This window comes from Orycteropus afer, unplaced genomic scaffold (genome assembly GCF_000298275.1).
Source record: "Orycteropus afer afer isolate SDZICR_OR568_19922 unplaced genomic scaffold, OryAfe1.0 scaffold00053, whole genome shotgun sequence".
Classification (NCBI taxonomy): domain Eukaryota; kingdom Metazoa; phylum Chordata; class Mammalia; order Tubulidentata; family Orycteropodidae; genus Orycteropus; species Orycteropus afer.
Window position 1 is genome coordinate 3,962,367 of NW_006921640.1, and position 21,942 is coordinate 3,984,308.

The 21,942-nt window shown below is 38.4% G+C and overlaps 1 protein-coding gene across 1 annotated transcript in view; it reads right to left on the reverse strand.

Moving 5' to 3' along the window:
* The window catches only part of MSRA (methionine sulfoxide reductase A), an 821,542-nt gene that overhangs the window by 427,978 nt on the left and 371,622 nt on the right, over window positions 1-21,942 (reverse strand). The gene's annotated exons all lie outside the window — the stretch shown is intronic.

The window sequence follows — 21,942 nt, forward strand, 5'->3', positions numbered from 1 at the left end:
TTGTTCTGGACAAAGAGAGACCCATCATTGCATCTAGATGGGCACTTGCAAGCTTTTAAGATCCCAGTTGCTACTCACCGAAGTTGGAGGTTCAACAATGTTTTTGTGTATTATGTTATGCAAATTGAGCTTGATGTACCCTGGGACTATGGTCCTGAGCTCACAGATTCAACTACTTGCTCCCTCTAGGTAGCTGTCTGTGGCCAAGAAGTGACTAGAACATTGTCCCTTGTAAGCTCTACTATATACCTGGGAATTCTTACAGAACATACAAATACACTTGTAAAAATATTGCCTGTCAACTCTTTACACGCTCATAGGCACACTCCTCCCTGCATAGTCCATGCCTAATAGTTCAGCCTGTCCACTCATCTATCAATGTTTGCCTTCACTGACAACGCAGTATTGTATGTGCAAAAGGGTTCATCTTTGTTGTCTGTTCCTTCCATGCACCTCTCTGTCTTCCTCTTCCTCAGTGCCACTGTGCTGATCACTCACATTTGGTACATTGCCCTTCTCTTCACCCAAGTCAGTCCTTGTCTCTACCTATTTAACAATGTTTCCTCCCCCCTCCTCCTACCCCTGATAACCAACAAAGAAAATTTCCTTCCATATATAAACCTTTCCTTGACTTTTTACAATAACAGACTAATACAGTATTTGTCCTTTTGTGATGTTCTCCAAGTTCATCCATGTTCTGTGGTGTTTTGCTGATTCCACATTATTCTTTAGGGTTGCATAGTATTCCGTTGTATGTATCATAGTTTGGTTATCCATTCTTCTGTTGATGGGCACCTAGGTTACCTCCATCTTTTGGCTATTGTAAATAGTGCTGTGATGAACATGGGTGTGCATATATCTGTTCTTGTCCTGACTCTCACTTCTTTAGGATATATAGCTAGTAATGGAATGGCTGGGTCAAATGGTAATTCTAATTCCAACTTTTTAAGGAATCACCATACTCACTGTGCATAATTGTTTGAGATTCATCCATGTTCTTTTATGTATCTATAGTTTACTACTTTTTATTGCTGAGTAATATTCCATATTATGCTTGATTCCCATTTACAGCATCCCTCACAAACATCTGGAAATAAAGTTTCTCTGACATCTTTTTAGCAACGTTATGCTAGCTCCTGGTGACCATCCCCTTCTCCCTCTAGTATATCATTTAGAATCTTGTGTGTGGTTGGCATGAAGCTGCCAGTCTTTAATTTGCAAAATTCTATTTCTTTTTAGAGCTAAACTTGGATTAAATTTTCTATGGCATGAATAAGGTAACTACTAGATTGTAGATTATTTTTTCTATGTGTTTTCTTTAAAAGAAGATACACTTATAATTTCGATAAAAGATGGCTAGAAACGTGGCCTTCTACCAGAGGGTATTATGTTGCCTCTTACATAAAATGTTGCAGCTCAGTGAACTACCTTGGCAAAACAAAAACGTTGATAGATCTTTATTTTTATTACTTGTAATGGAATGTGATTTAAGCATTGCCATCAAGTTGATTCTAACTGATAGTGACCCATAGGACAGAGTACAACTGCCTCCATAGGGTTTCCAAGGCTGTAAATCTTTACAGAAGCAGACTGCTTCATCTTTCACCTATGGAGAGGCAGGCGAGTTCAAAACACTGACCTTTCAGCTCACAGGTGAGCTCTTAACCACTGTGCCACCAGAGCTCCTTGGAATTTGACATAACATCAGTAAAACTTTTGGAGGCAAATATACAATAAAACAAATTTTTATGATAATATATCAATAAGGAAAGAGCAAATGCCCTATGTGAAACTTGAATCAGTTTTACAGTTCATACAAGAATGCATTCATTCTAATTAAAAACATGTTCCTACTTTACTGAGTAAAAATACTGTACATCTGCTTTGTCTTATTTGATATGCATAACAAATCTATGAAGTGGTGTAGAGGATAATTTTTCCACAATCACACAGAAAGCAAATGACCACAACAACAAGCCTTATAATCAAGTTTTCTACCTCCAAATCCTATTTTCCACTATGCCCCACAGAATCCCTATAGGTAAAACTTCCCTCTTGTTCACATGCCTAATGCATCCAGAAAACTGAAAGAATTAACACTGTAGTCCTAATCTTACAAAAGTGATCCAATAATCAATGCTAACTTTTTTATGTTAATAGGTATATATCATGACATATTTCTGATTCTGCTGTAAGTCCTGTTTCTTTAAGAAAAGAAATTCCTTTAAGCCTTTATTTTCCCAAAAATACTTGACAAAGGGATAGCTTACAATGAAACCATTTAAATGATTCAGAAAACCGAGAATGGCTCACTCTGTGGTATCATTTCTTTGAGCACAATTGTTTGAGCACAATTGTTTGGATGAATTCTACTCTTTCCCATTATCTGAACACAACGTGCGGCAGCAAATTGCATTTTGTGGTAACAATGCATCTACATTGGCTAGAACTCTATTTTCAACTGCCAATATAGGCGTTGGAGAGAAGCATTCAAACCTGGAGACAAATGACTGTGTGAGGAAACACAGAGAGCACATGCAAATGGGCTTGTGCGGTATGCCTTATCTATTTGTAGCAATTGTGTTCAAATCTGCATCTTTTCCAAGAAACTAAAAATAAGAGTCCCAAGAGGTGGGAAAGGTTACTACTACAAAGTTGTGCCCTGATGGCAAAAAGTTAAATTGTACCCGAATTCCAGGAGAATAAAATGAAATGATTCTCTTCAACAGGTTAGCTCAGCTAGATGTATGGAGATACATTTAATAGCTTAATATGGTCTATTGAGAAAATTGTCCTATAGTCTTACTGAAAAGGAATAATTAGGTCACAGAGTCACATTAACATCCCATGAGGGTGGAAGAACTCATGACCCTAAAAATTTGAAGCCGAGGTTACTTTTCTCATTCTTTATGGTGTAGAACTTGTTTAAACATATACTTACTCATTCAGCAGTAATTTATTGCACTCTTTGTATCTATGTCAAGCACTGTTTTAGACAATGGGGATATAGTTACTGAGACAGATATTAAATAATTACACAAATATTTATTAATAAGTATAAGAAAAGAAGACAGTGCTATAAGAATGTATAATGAGAGGCCTAACCTAATCTAGAGAATGGAGAGAGAGAGAGAGGCACCAGGGAAAGCTAAGAAATACAGATGAATAATGGCTAAAATAAAGAAATAACATCCCTCCTTATCTATTCTACCTTGTTTAGAAATCATTTTTCAGCAGCATATTTTTTTACTGAAATGTCTTGAGTGATAATAAAAGCTATTTTATTAGATGAGTGAGAACTGATAAGAAAATGTAGTGTTCCCATTTTGTTTTAAGATGAATAAATGAAAAGCTTGCTATGCTAGAATGGTATGCTACAATTACTCATATATACGTCCATCTCCTCCATTAGGCTATGAATTCCTTTAACACAAGGTCTGCCCCGTTCATTTTCATGTTTATTCATTTATTTGTCTAGTCATCAAAACATTTATTAAGTGGCACTAGGGTTATAAGGGAGCTCTGGTAGCGTAGTGCCTAAGGCACTTGACTGCTAACCATAAGGCTGGCGGTTCAAACCTACCAGCCACTCCTTGGAAGGAAGATGGGGCAATCTACTTCCGTAGTGATACTGCCTCGGAAACCCAAGAAAGGGTCACTATGAGTTGGGTCCAACTCGGTGGCACATAACAACAACAACAACAGGGTCATAAAGATTAATTAGAGGTGGTGGCCCTGAAGACGCTCCTACTCTAGTCAGGGAGAAAAAAACAATTATTGTGATACAGTAAGTACAATGAGGAAAACTTGCAAAGCATGATAGGGGCGTGGAGTGGGGACTAACCCAGTCCAAGGGCTTAGGGAGGGGTTAGGGAAGACTCCTTGGAGGAGGTGAAACTGATTCAAAAAGTACATGTGCAAGTAATTTCTGTTGCATGAAAGAATGCAAGAATGTATGGTCCTGGGCCCATTATTGATAACATTGTAGGTGTCATAGAGCACATGTCACAGTATGTCTGTGACTACACAGAAAAGATACTCTTCACCTGGTTTGGCAGATAAGGAAGCTGGGTTTGTGAGAGGATAAATGACTTATGCCTGGTCGCTTAGCTGGTATAAGGGACTGTTAGAACACAAGTACTCCAATCTGTTGACCCCTAGTCCACGCTCCTTCTCTATACCTCTACTGTTTTTTAGAAAGCAAGCACACCTTCTAGGACCAGGATCTTAGAGGAAAGCTGAATACTAGGATGCATAAGAAATCCCCAGGGAAGAATTAACTAGCTTCAATCCATGGTATCTGTGGCATGGAAACTGAATTATATATTATGGTCAATGGGATGGTTCTAAGAACTCCTCCTTCTCTAATAATTACAAGGGTGAACACAATTAAAACCCCAATATCCTTACACTGCCCTTAAAAAAAAAAAACTACTTCCCTGTCCATGAGCTACTCTCTTCAGCCATGTTCCCAGCCTCCCCTCCCACTGGGTCTTCATAATAAGAACCCAAACAAACTTCTCTTTTGGCTATTCTCATGAATGGCAGAGAGTGCACCACATTGTTTGGGATATACTGTGTAGTCATTCAGAGTCATAATCACATGATTAAGCACTGCATCCTCTCTAGGAAATGTGAAGATCACAATTACTACAAACGGGAGGGGGAAGGGTAAACAATATGCAATCACTGCTGTTGATAAGATTTTAAACTTGAGTCCAAAACTGTATCAGTCCCAGATAAAGAGAGATGAGGCATACTTCTTACTCCAACTATGTTCCTATCAGGAATATAACAAACTACAATCAAGAATATAATCAAGAATATAACGAAACACTGATTGTCCTTAATGACCTTATTATTCTCTCATTAAATGTATTATGAAAACTGGGCAATGTATTTTACTGGTTTTATAAGTGATGTATGGTTGACCTTTGTATTTCACTATGATAATATTGGTAGGAGATTTCTATTCCAACCTGTGGATAAAGAGATCACATGCCTTTTGCTAGATTGTACACATATTAAAGATTGAGGTTCGTGTTCCATATATAAAATTCAAAATGGATCACAGACTTAAAGGTACAATATAAAACTATAAAACTTCTAGGGTAAAAAAAGGAGAAAATCTTTGTGAATTTAGGTAGGTGAAGATTTCTTAGACATGATCTCAAAAGTACAATCCATAAAAAACCAATTGATAGACTGTTGTTGTTATTTGCCGTCGAGTCGGCCCCGACTCATAGCGACCCCTCCTTGGGTTTCCGAGGCAGTATCACTACAGAAGTAGGATTGCCCGACCTTCCTTCCGAGGAGTGGCTGGTGGGTTTGAACCGCCAGCCTTCTGGTTAGCAGTCAAGTGCTTTAGCCACTATGCTACCAGAGCTCCCTCCATTCTTCAAAAGACCTCTGGTGGCACAGTTCCTAAGGCATCTGACTGCCAATCAGAAGGCTGGTGGTTCAAACACACCAGCTGCTCCATGAAAGGAAGATTAGGTGATCTACTTCCGTTGAGATTTACTACATTGGAAACCCAGTGGGGGGGTCGCTGTGAGTCAGACTTGTCTTGATGGCATTGGGTTTTTAGTGGATTATTCTTCAAAAAGGAACTCTGGTGATATAGTGGTTAAGGCATTTAGCTGCTAACCAAAAGGTCAGTGGTTCAAACCCACCAGCTGCTCAGTAGAAGAAAGATGAGGCAGTCCAATTCCATAAAGATTTACAGCCTTGGAAATCCAAGGGGGAGGCGTTGCTAGGAATAGGAATTGACTCAATGGCAAAGAGGTTTTTCTCTTTCTTTTTTTTTAATTCTTCAAAAGTCACTATTAAGAAAATACAAAGACAAGCCACAGACTCAAGGAAAATATTTGCAAACCATGTATCTGTTAAAGGATTTGAATCCAGAATATATAAAGAATTATCAACACGTTAGGAAAATAAAACAAGCAACAGAATTTTAAAATGTACAAAAATGTGAACAGATACTTCATCAAAGAAGATATACAGATGGCAAATAAGCATGTAAAAAAAATTCAATATAATTTAGTTATTATAAAAATGTACATGAAAACCACACTGAAATAACAATACACACATATTAGGATTGCCAAAATTTAGAAAGACTGACCATACCAAGTGTTGGTGAGGATGTACAGCAAATGGAACTCTCAAATATAGGTGATGGGAATGTAAAATGGTACAACTACTTTGGATAAGACTGCAGTTTCTATAAAAAGTTAAACATACATGTACCATATGGCCTAGCCATTCTATTCCTAAGTATTTATCCAGGGAAATGACTCATTCAAACCCCAGATTCACTTTAGTCCCAATGCCAGCACATACTTAGAGAAGGGTTTAAAATATCTTGTCCCTCTTTGGGCCAATATGATTCCTACTTTCTCCTATTTAGTTCTCACTTCAATCTATTCAACAACCTGGCCTATCTATTTAACTGACTTCTCAGTACCCTTCTACATTTGCATCTCAGTTTGTTCACAGGTTCTTTCCTTGGACTTGATATATAGGAGTGTACAACTGTTTCATGCATCAAAGCTAAAAGTTTCTTACTGATTAGTCACCTTAATTAATAACCATTGCACACCAGAAGGCAACATTCATCCCACCTGCCCTTCCTCCTCTTCTTCACTGTGGGCACTCCAGCTGTGCTGTTGGTCGTGCCTACTACTTTATACCTGCTTGTCCAAGCAGATCAGGCCCGGCCTGATGGCCAGCTCCTGACTGCACTCAGAGCTGTACCTGGCAGCTCTGGCTGTAGCCTAGTCAGCCACAGTTCCAACAAACACATTGAAATATATGTGAAAAAGTTGGAGAATTTAAAGTTCTTGGAAAAGACTGAATGCTGAGCTTCTGGAAAAAGTAGCATCAACTATATATTGTAATTATTTTAAACTATGTGCAAGTAACTGATAATAGTTTCATTCAATGATAAGGTTGTCTAGGATAATTAAGGAAATGAATTACATGGATTGAAATGCTACATGCTAATAGGTGAAGTTCTCATAAACTAGTGGGAATAATAAGAAGATACTTTTGGCAGTGACTTAACAGAGGCATAGTTTGAAAACGGGTATCTGATAGCCACTTTAGTTTAATTTTAAGAAAAGATTGGTTCGTACAAGAGTAACTTTTTAGTCAAAGCCTTAAAGTTATCCCATTGCTTAACTCTGAAGGGTTTTCTTTTTTTTCCCCTCTATTATAATAAAACATTAGCTATTAAAGTAAGAGAGAAAAAAAACTTTTCATGACAAACAAATATAAAGAGACCTGAGATTTTGTTTGTTTTTAACATAAAGAAAAATATCTTCAAATCATTCTTTAACTCAGTAAAGAGGAAGGAACAATGGTATAAATAAGCAGATGAAAAAGCTTTTAAAATTACGAAAGCTTAATTTTCTAATGTGTTTTGTATATTTGATTTCTATAAGCACTGCATACTCTAAGAATTTACTTCAAAATCATGGTGTGAAAAATTCACTATAAGATAGATTTGAAAAATTATGTAGTCCTCTCAATCTTATTCCTCTCTTAGCTCTTTCCCCATTCAAGGGAAGGCAGCCTTCACTTCAGAGAGATCCAAAGCATGAGCCTAAAGCCATGTCTCAATGAGTCAGCCATAAAGCCAGAGCTCATGGCAGCTGGAATTTAAAAAGGGAAGAATAGCCTTGAAAAGGATATCAACATTTAAGAAAAAGTCAAAGAATTCTTCCCAAATTTTAGCACTATAAAACTCTTAAAGGTTGTCACACATGTATGACAAATTGATGTTCAACAAGGGTTATTGAGACCATTCAATGGGGAAAGAATTCTCTCTTCAACAAGTAGTCTAGAACAACTGGATCTCCACATGCCAAAGAATTAAGTTGGACCCCTACCTCACACCATATAAAAAATTAACTCAAAATGAATCCACAATCTAAATATAAGAGCCAAAACTTTAAAAGTTGTAGAAGAAAACATAGGATAGGTCTTAAGACCTTATATTTTTCAATGCATTATTAGATAACAGCAAAAACATGGGTAACAAAAGAAAAAATAGATCAATTGAATTTCATCAAAATTAAAAACTTTGGGCATCAAGTAATTTTACCAAGAAAGTGAAAAGACAATGTCTAGAATGTTAGAAAGTATTCACAAATTGAATGTTTGATAAGACATTCATATCCAAATACATAAAGAACTTTTGCAACACAATAGCAACAAGAAAACTCAATTAAAATATGGGCAAAGGACTTGAATAGACATTTTTTCAAAGATGATACAAATCGCCAATAAGCACATGAAAGATGCTCAAAATTAGGCAATGCAACCAACATTAAAGAACTGTAAATCAAAAGTACTTCACATTTGATTCCGGGTTTCAGTACCAAAAAAAAAACAAAAAAACCACTTCACACCCACTAAACCATAGGCCATAGAGTCAATTCCACTGTGTCACAGAGTAGAACTGCATTCCATAGCATTTTCAAGGCTGTGACCGTTCATAAACAGATTGCCTCTGAGTGTGTTTGAACCTCCAATCTTTCAGTTAGTAGCTGACTCATCACACCTGCTAAGATGGCTATAATAATTAAAAAAAAAAAATGGAAAATAAAAATTAAGATGTACAGAAACTGGAATGCTCTTATATTGCTTGTGGGAATGTAAAATAGCATAGTTGCTGTAGAAAAACAAGGACATTCCTTAAAAAGATAAACATAGAATTATCAAGTTGTTATCATTGTGTGCTATCAAGTAGATGCTGACACATAATGACCCTACAGGACAGAGTAGAACTGCTCAGAGGGTTTCCTAGGCTGTAGTCATTACAGTAGCATACTGACAGCTGGTTTATCACACAGACCTACGGGAGGGTTCAAACCACTGACTTTTTAATTAGCAGTAAAGTGCTTAACCATTGCACTGCCACCAGGGCTTCTTTTAGATTTACTATATGGAAGCAAGCCAAGGCAGAGGGTTTGGAGCACCCTGAGGGTAGCCAGGAAGGAAGTGAGCCAGGGTGGTGGGTTTGGGGCTGCCTGAGGAGGGTTGGGAAGGAAACAAGCCAAGGCAGTGAGTTTGGAGAGGCTGAGGGAGACCAGGAAGTGAGCAGAGCGGTTTGGAACAACCAAGAGAGATGAATGTGTCTGTCAGTTTGTTGTACTGTGGTGGTTGCTAAGACAGACTTGGAAGAAGGAAGAGGCCATCTGCTTCTCAAAGAATCGGCCAGTAAAAACTGTATGAATAGCAGTGAAACACTGTATGATATATTACTGGAAAACTTTAGGAATAGCTCCTAAAACATTGTCCAATATGTTGTTGTTATTGTTGTTAGGGGCCATTGAGTCATCCCCGACTCTTAGCAAACCTATGCACAGCAGAAAGAAACACTGCCCAGTCCTGTGTCAGCCTCATGACCCTTGCTACACCTGAGCACATCGTTACAGCCACTGTGTCAATCTATCTTGTTGAGGGCTTTCCCCTTCTTCGTTGACCCTCCAATTTACCAAGCATGATATCCTTCTCCAGGGAATGGTTCCTTCTGACAAAATGACCAAAGTAGGCGAGATGAAATCTGGCCATTCTTGCTTCCAAGGAGCATTCCAGCTGCACTACTCCCAGGGCAGATTTGTTAGTCCTTTCAACAGACCATACATAGTACTCTTAGCATTCTTCTCCAACACCACAACTCAAAAGCATCAACTCTTCTTCGATATTCCTTATTCAATGTCCAGCTCTTACATCCATAACAGGCTATTGAAAATACCATGGCTTGGGTTATGTGCACCTTAGTCTTCAAGGGACCATCTTGCTCTTCAGAACTTGAAAGAGGTCTTTTGCAGCAGATTTGTGTAATGCAATACATCTTCCGATGTCTTGACTACTGCTACTATTGATGTTGATTGTAGAACCAAGTAATATGAAGTCCTTGACAATTTCAATCTTTTCTCCATCTATCATTAAACTGTTTATTGGACCAGTTGTGAGGATTTTTGTTTTCTTTATATTGAAGCTTAATCCATACTGCAGACTGTAGTCTTCAATCTTCATCTGTGTCTCAAGTTATTCTCACTTTCAGCAAGCAACATTGTGTCATCTGCATATTGCAGGTTGTTAATGAGTCTTTCTCCAATTCTAATGCCATGTTCTTCATATAATCCAGCTTCTCAGATTATTTGCTTAGCATACAAGTTGAATAAGTATGGTGAAAGGATACAACCTTGACACACTCTCTTCTTGATTTTGAACCATGCCATATCCACATGTTCTGTTTGAATGACAATCTCCTAATCTATATACACGTTCTTCATGAGTGCAATTAAGTGTTCTTCTCAATGTTATCCACAATTGTTATGATCCACACAATCGAAAGCTTTTGCATATCCAATAAAACACAAGCAAATATCTTTCTGGTATTCTTTGCTTCCAGCTAACATCCATCTGACATCAGCATTGATATCCCCCATTACATGCCCTATTCTGAATCCAGCTTGCATTTTGGAAGTTCTCTGTCAATATACTGCTATAACTGTTTTTGAATGATCTTCAGTGAGATTTTACTTGCATGTGATATTAATGATTTGGTTTGATAATTTTCACATTTGGTGGGATCACCTTTCTTTGGAATAGGTACAGATATGGATATCTTCTAGTCAGTTGGCCAGGTAGCTGTCTTCCAAATCTCTTGGCATAGACAAGTGAGTGCCTCCAACAGGGCATCTTTCATTGAAATATCTAAATGGGTATTCCGGCAATTCCTGAAGCCTTGTTCTTCACCATTTCCTTCAATGTAGCTTTGACTTCTTCCTTCAATACCATTGGTTCTTGATCATATGCCATCTCCTGAAATGGATGAACATCAAACAATTCTTTTTGGTACAGTGACTGTGTATTCCTTCCATCTTCTTTTGATGTTTCCTGCATCATTCAATATTTTGCCCATAGAATCTTTCAATATTGCAACTCAAGGCTTAAATTTGTTCCTCAGTTCTTTCAGCTTGAGAAATGCCAAGCATGTTCTTCCCATTTGGTATTCTAACTCCAGGTCTTGCATATTTCATTACAGTAATTGGCTTTGTCTGCTCAAGCTACTCTTTGAAATCTTCTGTTCAGCTCTTTTATTTTGTCATTTCTTCCATTTTCTTTAGCTACTGTCCACTCAAGGGCAAGTTTCAGAGTCTCTTCTGACACCCATTTTGGTCTTTTCTTCCTTTACTGTCATTTTAATGACCTTTTGCTTTCTTCATGCATGGTGTTCTTAATGTCATCCCACAATTCCTCTGGTTTTCAGTCATTGGTGTTCAATGCATCAAATCTATTCATTAGATGGTCTGTAAACTCAGGAATGATATTATCAAGGTAATATTTTGGCTCTGGTGGACTTGTTTTAATTGTCTTCAACTTCAACTTGAGCATACATATGAGCAATTGATGGTCTGTTCCACAATCAGCACCTGGCCTTGTTTTGCTGAAGATATTGAACTTCTCCATCACCTCTTGCCACAGATATAGTCAATCTGATTCCTGTGCACTCCATCTGGTGAAGTCCACATGTATAGCCATAATTTATGTTGTTAAAAAAAAAAAAAAAAAGGTTTTTGCAATTAATACATTGTTGGTCTTGCAGAATTCTATCATGTGATATTCAGTGTTATTTCTATCACCAAGGCCATATTTTCCAACTACTGGTAAGTCTGATTTGTTTCCAACTTTTGCATTCCAATCACCAGTAATAATAAACATATCTTGATTGCATATTTGATCAATTTCAGACTGCAGAAGTTGGTAGAAATCTTCAATTGCATCATCTTTGGCTTTGGTGGTTGATGCATAGATTTGAGTAATGGTAGTATTAACTGCTCTTCCTTGTAGGTGTATGGATGTTATCCTATCACTGACAGCATTATACATCAGGACAGCTCTTCATACAGTCTTTGTGATGATAAATGCCATACCATTCCTCTTCAATTTGTCATTCCTGGCATAGTAGGTTATATGGTTGTCTGATTCAAAATGGCCAAAACCAGTCCATTTCAGCTCACTAATGCCTAGGGTATCGATCTTTATGCATTCTATTTCATTTTTGACAACTTCCAATTTTCCTAGTTTATACTTCGTACATTCCATGTTCCTCTTATTAATGGATTTTTGCATCCGTTTCTACTAATTTTGAGTCTTGCCACATCAGCCAATGGAAGTTCTGAATGTTTTACTCTATCCATATTGATATAGTGCTGGAAAATGAACCCGATCAGAAGGCATTCAAAATACAACTGGGGAAGAGATGACTCTTCAGAGTAGAGCCAACCTTAATGATATGGACAGAGTAAAGCTTTCAGGATCTCCATTCACTGATGTGGCACATCTCAAGATGAGAAGGAACAACTGCAAGCATCCATTAATAACAGGAACATGGAATGTATGAACTATGAACTAGGAAAATTGGAACTTGTCAAAAATGAAATGGAATGTGTAAAGATAGATATCCTACACATTAGTGAGCTGAAATGGACTGGTTTTGGCCATTTTGAGTCAGACAATCCTACTATGCCAGGAATGACAAACTGAAGAGGAATGGCATGGCATTCATCATCACAAAGAATGTATCAAGATCTATCCTGAAGTACAATGCTGTCAGTGATAGGATAATATCCATACACCTACAAAGAAGGCCAGTTAATACTACCATTATTCAAGTTTACACAGCAACCACCAAAGCCAAAGATGAGGAAACTGAAGATTTTTATCAACTTCTGCAGTCTGAAATTGACCAAAATGCAATCAAAATGTGTTGATTATCATTGTGACTGAAATGCAAATTTGGAAACAAAAAGAGTTACTGAAAGTTGGAAAATATGGCCTTGGTAATAGAAATAATTCTGGAGATTGCATGATAAAATTTCACAAGATCAACAACTTATCATTGCAAATACCTTTTTTCAACAACACAAACAGTGGCTATACACATGGACTTCGCCAAATGGAGTATAAAGGAATCAGATCGACTCAAACTCACAACTGTTGAGTCAGATCCAACTCATAGCAACCCCTTCCTGAGTTTCTGAGGCAGTATCACTACAGAAGTAGATTGCCCAACCTTCTTTCCAAGGAGTGGCTGGTAGGTTTGAACCACCAGCCTTCTAGTTAGCAGTCAAATCTGTGGAAAGAGATGATGTAGAAGCTCATTATCTTCAGCTGAAACAAGGCCAGGAGCTGACTGGAACAGATCATCAACTGCTCATATGCAATTTCAAGTTGAAGCTAAAGACAATTAAAAGAACTCCATGAGAGCCAATATATGACCTTGGTTGTATCCCTCCTGAATTTAGAGACCATTTAAAGAATAGATTTGATGTACTGAATACCAATGACATAACACCAGAGGAATTGTGAGATGACATCAAGAGCATCATCCATGAAGAAATCAAAAGGTCATTGAAAAGACAGGAAAGGAAGAAAAGACCTAAATGGATGTTGTAAGAGACTCTGAAACTTGCCCTTGAATGCAGAGTAGCTAAGGAAAATGGAAAAAATGACAAGATAAAAGAGATGAACGAAGATTTCAAAGAGCAGCTTGAGAAGACGAAGTCAATTATTATAATGAAATGTGCAAAGGCCTGGAATTAGAATACCAAAAGGAAGAACACACTTAGCATTTCTCAAGCTGAATGAACTGAAGAGGAATTTAAGCCTCAAGTTGCAATATTGAAAGATTCCATGGGTGATATATTGAATGATGTGGGAAACCTAAAAAGAAGATGGAAAGAATACACAGAGTCACTGTACCAAAAAGAATTGGTCAATGTTTATCCATTTCAGGAGGTGGCATATGATCAAGAACCAATGGTATTAAAGGAAGAAGTAGAAGCTGCACTGAAGGAATTGTCAAAAAATGAGGCTCCAGGAAGTGACAGAATACCCATTGAGACATTTCAACAGATGAATGCCATACTGGAGGCACTCAATCATCTCCGCCAAGAGACTTGGAAGACAGCTATCTGGCCAACTGATTAGAAGAGATCCATATCTGTACCTGTTCCAAAGAAAGGTGATCCTACCAAATGTGGAAATTATCAAACAATATTATTAATATCACATGCAAGTAAAATCTCAGTGAAGATCATTCAAAAACAGTTGCAGCAGTATATTGACAGAGAACTTCCAGAAATGCAAGCTGGATTCAGAAGAGGGCGTGGAATGAGGGATATCATAGCTGATGTCAGATGGATCTTGGGTGAAAGGAAAGAATACGAGAAAGATGTTTGTGTTTTACTGACTATGCAAAAACATTCAATTGTGTGGATCATAATAAATTATGGATAACATTGAGAAGAATGGGAATACCAGAACACTTAATTGTGCTCATAAGTAACCTGTACATAGATCAGGAGGCTGTCATTGGAACAGAACAAGGGGATATTGCTTGGTTTAAAATCAGGAAGGACATGCATCAGGGTTGTATCCTTTCACCATTCTTATTCAACTGGTATGCTGAGCAAATAATCTGAGAAACTGGATTATATGAAGAAGAACGTGGCATCAGGATTGGAGGAAGACTCATTAACAACCCACAATATTCAGATGACACAACTTTGCTTGCTGAAAGTGAGGATAACTTGAGATACTTACTGATGAAGATTGAAGACCACAGTCTGAAGTGTGGATTATGCCTCGATATAAAGAAAACAAAAATCCTCACAATGGGACCAATAATTAACATCATGATAAATGGAGAAAAGACTGAAACTGTCAAAGACTTCATATTACTTGGTTCTACAATCAACACCAATGGAAGCAGCAGTCAAGACATCAGAAGATGTAGTGCATTGCTCAAATCTGCTGCAAAAGACCTCTTTCAAGCGCTGAAGAGCAAAGATGTCTCCTTGAAGTCTAAAATGCATCTTACTCAGGCCATCGTGTTTTCAATTGCCTCATATGCATGTGAGAGCTGGACAATGAATAGGGAAGATTGAAGAAGAGTTGATGTTTTTGAGCTGTGGTGCTGGTGAAGAATACTGACAGTACTATAGACTACTAGAAGAACTAACAAATCTGTCCTGGAAGAAGTGCAGCTGGAATGCTCCTTGGAAGTGAGGATGGCCAGACTTCATCTCACCTGCTTTGATCATGTTGTCAGAAGGAATCATTCTCTGGAGAAGGATCTCCATTACGGTATGCGAAAGAAGCTGGTACAAAAGGTCACATACTGTAGGCTCCATTTGTATGAAATATTCAGAATAGGTAAATCCATAGAGACAGAAAACAGAATGATATTTGCCAGGGGCTGGAGAGAATGGAAAATGAGGAATGAGTATTTAATGAATATAGAGTTTTATTTGGGGGTAATAGAAATGCTTTGGAACTAGATACAGGTGATGGTTTCATAACAATGTGAATGTACTAAATTCTATGAATTGTATACTTTAAAATGGTACTTTTATGTTGTATAAATTTCACCTCAATAAAACTAATTATTAGGAGCTCTGGTTGCACAGTGCCTAAGACATCTGACTGCTAACCAGAAGGCTGGCAGTTCAAACCCACCAGCCACTCCTCAGAAGGAAGGTTGAGCAATCTACTGCTGTAGTGATACTGCCTCGGAAACCCAATGAGGGATCATTATGAGTTGGATCTGACTCGACTGTAGTGAGTTTGGATTTTTTTTGGTCATATATATATGTGTGTGTGTGCACATATGTATTCAGATATATATGTGTGTGTGTGTCTATATGTATGTACATATATACCCAGATATATATGTACATAATACACACACATATATGTACATACATACACACACGCACACAAATATATACACACACATACATACATACACATACACATGCATGTGCCCCTAATCCCCACTGATTGGCTATCTCATTATGGGTTATCTTGCATTTAAAACAATTGTAAAAAAATCTACTATCCAACTATTTTGCACATTAACAACATACATCTGGCTAGAACAAATGCTGAAGTGTGAGCAAGAGTAACACTGGCTGTGATGGTTAAGGTTATGTATCAACTTAAGTGGGCCATGATTCTGAGTGGTTGGGCCAGTATGTAATGATGTAATTTGGCAGTTTTGTAACGATGTAGTCATCCTCCATTTTGTGATCCAATGTAGTTATCCTTCATTTTCACATAATGCTAATTTTTGCATAATGACCTGGTCTTTGGAACCTAACCATGTCCGTCAGTGAGAAGTGCATGTGTATGTGTGTGTGTGTGTGTATAAAATAATATTAAAATATTATTTCCTCTTCCAGTGCTCTCAATGTCATATGATTACAACACTCAGAGGTGTCAAAACTAAAGTCTGGTTTAACAATGATGAGTTAAAGATGTTAAGTTCTCTTACAGAGCTCTGGTGGCATTTGACTGCTAACCAGAAGGTTGGTGTTTTAAACCCACCAGCTGCTCCATGGAAGGAAGATGGGGCAATTTACTTCCATGAAGATTTACCACCTCAGAAACCCAATGGGGGTTGCTATGAGTTAGAAACAAACTCAATGGCAATGAGTTTCTTTGTTTACAGTTAAGTCCTCTTACAAAATAATAATAATAATAAAGCAGCACATATATACACCACACATATAATGGGATTTCCTTTATTATCCAATTGAATTTCATTTCCTTTTTCTCCTATCAGTGCAAACTGTTGTGTGTTCCTCATTCAGATCATAAGCATCCTGTTTTTACCTCTGCCCAGGTATGTTATCATTGGGTCAGTCCCATATGTCCTTGGATTTCCTAGCAGGCATTTGTGGTCCCTGCACAGCCAACTTACACAATGAATTGTCGATCTGTTGCCTTAACTCCAGGCTATGTGGCCACCCATCTGTGCTTGTTGACAATGTAGGCTGCCTCATTAATGTACATGTGCTGCTACAGTTGTGAAGTTTTCATTCTCTCTCTCTCTCATTTACAGAGACTTTGCACATTCTCTGTTCCATTGATCTTGGGCTACCTGTAGCTTTTTCACTCCACTTTCATTACTAACCAGATTTCTTTGCCAAGTATCTCTAGCCCAAGAATGGTGGTATTAAATAACTCAGGCTTTCTTGCCATATGTAATCTCTCATCCAGAAATGGAGCTTTAATTCTGCTTTCACTTCTTTAAGTTGTCCAAATTACAAGGTGGGCCTTGTTCCATCGCATAGATTACCTATGCACAGCTGCTGATTGCTTCCAATACTTTACTTTTGATTTCAATAGATATTATATTTACTATGCATACAGTTTGTATTGACAACGTTTATTTCTAATCCAAGATGGAAAATAAGACTAAATGTTATCTCTTATAGAACCACAGGAAAACAAGTCTAGGCCCCTTCTCTGGAGCCTCTGTGTTGAATTTATCAGAGGGCATGTCCCATATCAGGACCATGAACAACAGAACCGCTCACCAATGAGTGCCGAAAGGTGAGGGTGAAGCAAGAAGAATCAAAGTTAGGAACATGTTGGAGCATGGTAAAACTACAAATCCCAACGAAAAAGCCTACAAAAGCAGCAGTCACAATTTGCAAATGCAAAGTCAGAGATACAAAAGATAAAACTCAGGGAAGGGTACAAAACACCACATTTTGATTCTCTCCTCTGCATACCCAGATCACTTTTATTTTGTCCTATATTTGCTACTTCAAGTTAGTCTCAGGACCTTCCTGAAACTTTCACATTAGATGGCACCAGTCCTCAGGCATTGCCTCATTTAATACATGAGGGTACCTTAACAACTTGGACTTATTCAATCAACATTGATTAGTTGTCTACTTTGCACAATTAATAAGGATGATCGAAGAAGAATTGATACATTTGAATTATGGTGTTTGTGAAAAAATATTGAATATACCATGGAGTGGTAGAAAATGAGCAAATCTGTCTTAGAAGAAATACAGCCATACACTTCTTAAAATCAAGGATGGTGGTACTCCATCGTCCCTGTTTGGATATGTTACCAGCAGGGGCCAATCCCTAGAGAAGGACATCTTACTTGGAAACGTAGAGGGTCAGTGAAAAAGGGGAAGCCCCTCAATGAGATAGATTGACACAGTGGCCTGAAAAAATGGGCTCAAGTATATCAATGATCGTATGAATGGTACAGGACTCAGCAGTGTTTTATTTTGTTGCACATGGCTCAATATGAGTTGTAACTGACTCGACAGCACCTAACAACAACTTTACACACATTCTATTGTGATTCAAGGGGTTCCACTGGCTAATTTTCAGAAATAAATCATGAAGCATTTCCTCCCCATCTTAGTCTGGAAGCACTGCTGAAACCTGTCCACCAGAGATGATCTTACTGGTATTTGAAATATTTAAGGTATAGCTTCCAGCATCGTAGCAACATGAAAACCACCACAGTACAACTAACCAATGATCATGAAGATGGCACAGGACCAGACAACGTTCCATCTGTTATACATGAGGTTACAATAAGTTAGCACCAACACAAGGGCAACTATCAACAACTTTGTACAAGATACTGCTCTAGGTGTTATGGGAGTAAAACCAAACAACCAAACTCACTGCCATCAAGTCGGATCCAACTCATAGCTACCCCTCCTTGGGTTTCCGAAGTGGTATCACTACAGAAGGAGATTGCTCACTTCCTTCCAAGGAGTGACTGGTGGGTTTGAATTGTCAGCCTTCTGATTAGTAGTCAAAATGCCTTAGGTACTATGCTACCAGAGCTCCTTTTATGGTTATAGAGAGATGCAAAAGACATAGCAAATGCCCACAGCAGCAGCAGTCACAATCTGCAAAGGCAAAGTCAGAGAAAAGGAAGATAAGCTTCAGAGAAGGGTAGAAACACAGTCCCTGACCTCAAGGAATCTGTATATAATATCTAATATTATATATATAATCTGTATATAATCACACTCTGCTTCTCAATTAGCCAGATGAATTTAGTTGAGTGTTTTATATTTCTAATGTTGGGAGGCTGTTGTATAGCTTACTGAGAACAAAGTTCCTTTAATTGTAACTACTTGTTCTTTCTCATTTTCTTTTAGCGATATATAGTATAGTAATTTAAAACAATGATTTCAGATGCAGACTGTCTAGGTATGAATTCTGGTTCTGGTACTTCCTAGTTATGTGGGCATGGACAAATTAGATAATCTCTCTGTGCCTTGGTGTGTTCATCTTTGAAACAGGCATACTAGCACCCTATACATACAGCTGTTATGAGAATTGAGGATGTTGTTACATATAAAGAATTTAGAACTATGCTTGGCATATGGTAAGCACTCAAAAATATTAGTGTTCTGGTTACCTAGTGCCGCTCTGACAAGAAATATACCACAAATGGAATGGCCTTAACAAACAGGAGTTTATTCTTAAAATTTGGAGGCTTTAAGTTCAAGTTCAAAGTGCCAAGCTCTAGGGGCTGGGTGAAAGCCCCTCAACCTTGGGGTCCAGCTCTGCCTCCTGCTCCTTGCCCACTGGAGCTAGAGTTATTTCTTCACTCAGACAGCTGCTGGCTGCTGAGGCTGAGAAGCCCCAAAGTTGACAAGTAAAAAGGCACAATCCCGATGTTACCAAACCACACGGCAGGCCATTGACTTAAGTCCATTGTAAGTCCCAAGATCAGAAAGCATAGCAGGCTGATGAGCAATGACACAGCTACATGCAGGGTCCAAGCATGCCACAGGCTAGAGACCATTCACAAGGCTTCTCCTTATATACAGGAAGCAGACCACATTCCAAAGGCAGCTACTCAGCTGTTTGTGGTAGATCCCACCATGCAGCTGATTGCCAGTCTCATCATGGAGAATACCTGCCACCAGCTGCCCAGCCACTAAACCAGGCCCAGCCAAGTTGACACACAAACATAATTACCATAATTAGTCAGTATTTTCTGCCTCTAACCTCGTATCTAAAGACCATCAAAATGTCCAGGTATTAATCTTAAAATCTCACTTCCTACTTCTAAACAAGAAATAATTAATAGCTCACCTTTCTGCTGCTTTGATCTGGCTAGAGAAATCAGTGACATCAAGAGTGTCTAGCTAGTGTTTCTACAAGTGTATTGGTATGTTCTGTAAGAATTCCCAGGCATATAGTAGAGCTGACAAGGGAAAAGACTGTAGTCACTTCTTGGCCACTGCCAGCTACCTAGGGCAAGTAGTTGGACCTGTCAGCTCAGGACCATAGTTGCAGGGGACATCAAGCTTGATTGGCATAATATACTACACAAAACATTGTTCCACCTTCTACTTACTTTGGTGAGTAGCAACTGGGATCTTAAAAGCTTGCAAGCACCCATCTAGATGCAACGATGCATCTCTCTTCGTCCAGAGCAAAGAAGAATGAAGAAAAACAAAGATTCATGGAAACAATCAGTCAAAGTGACTGGTACACCACACGATCTTCAGCCTATATGACTATGAGACCAGAAGAACTAGATGGTGGCCGGCTACCACTGTCAGCCACTCAGAGGGGGATCTTTGTATGAGATCCTGGATAGAGTGGGAGAACAATGTGGAACAAAACTCAAAATCATTTGAATGAAAGGGAGCAGGTTTGCTGGTCTGATAGAGTGTGATGGAACCACTGAGCCTACGGCCCCTAGCTGCCCTTCAGTTCTGGAATTGAACCCACTCCTGTGACTTCCAGCCAAACAAAAGACAGGCATATGAGCTGAACATTTACATTAGGCAGATAAACTCCTTAGAGAGAACAATCATGGGAGAACAGAAGGACTGTGTATGCACAGGAAGACAGCTCAGGGGGCAGGAGTACATAGGCGGAAGGGCACAGGGAAGACTTAACTATGAGGAGGAAGTGGGAGGGGAGCTGTTGCATTGTGGTAAATTATAGTCAATGTCATGAGACAAAGTGTATGTGAGCTGCTGTATGGAAAGTGAACTTGCTCTGTAAACTTTCACCCAAATCACAACTTAAACAAAAAAAAAAATTAAAAAAAAAGAGTGTCTAGTTAGAAAAATAAAACTATGTCTTAGGTAAAAGAATCACATTTTAGACCACAAGTCTTCTAAATGGGACTCTACCTCTCATCAAAGCCTTGAGAAATGGGTCCAAAAATTAAGGTAAAATTGTATTTAGTTAAAATCTATGTACAATTGGTAGGTCATCAAAGCATAATATGTAAATAAATGAAAAATGCTTTAGAAGCACACAGAACAGAACACATGGGTCTAGTGGAGTATCTAAACTGCCTAATGCATTAAGACCCAAAGTCTCTGGTGTCAAAATATACTGGTGATAGGGTATCCATGTTTAAGCACAATGTTTTACTCAGAGCCAGAGAAGGAATGTCATCTTCTTCTTACTTCTGGGCTGCCCTAGGATCTTTCCAAGTCACTTGATTCTGTCTGTTTAGGCCTTTTCCTAGTCACATCTGAGGGAAATGGTGTCACCACCTCTAAACAACCCCCTATTTATCTGTGAGCACTAAGTGCACCTCAGAATGTACTTAGCCAAGACTATGGCAGATCAAACCTTAAGCAATCTTCCTATCTGATGTAGTTAAAACACTAGGTAAAATATAATATAATATAAATGTGGAACAAAATTCAAAAACACAAGAATGACCAGAACTATTGGTCAGATAGAGACTGGTGGAACTCCCGAGACTATGATCCTGTATTATCCTTTGGGCCTGGAAATGGACTCATTTCTGTGGACTGGCTCTCAGCCCAACAGTAGAAAGACCTACAAGAAGAACACTTACCCCAGGGAGATGCACCTACCTACCCTAGGGAGATGCATCCCTTAAATCAATCAACCATGAGACATCAGAGGGGTAGCATTCACAGAGAGGGAAAGCTGGACAGGAATACATAGATAATAAGAAGGGCACAGAGAAGGGACAGTCAGAGTGAGGAGAGTTTTCTATGGCTGGGGATTGTAATTGGGGCCATGAAATCAAATGTGCATGAACTGTTGAGAGTAAAACAAATCTGCTTTGTAAAT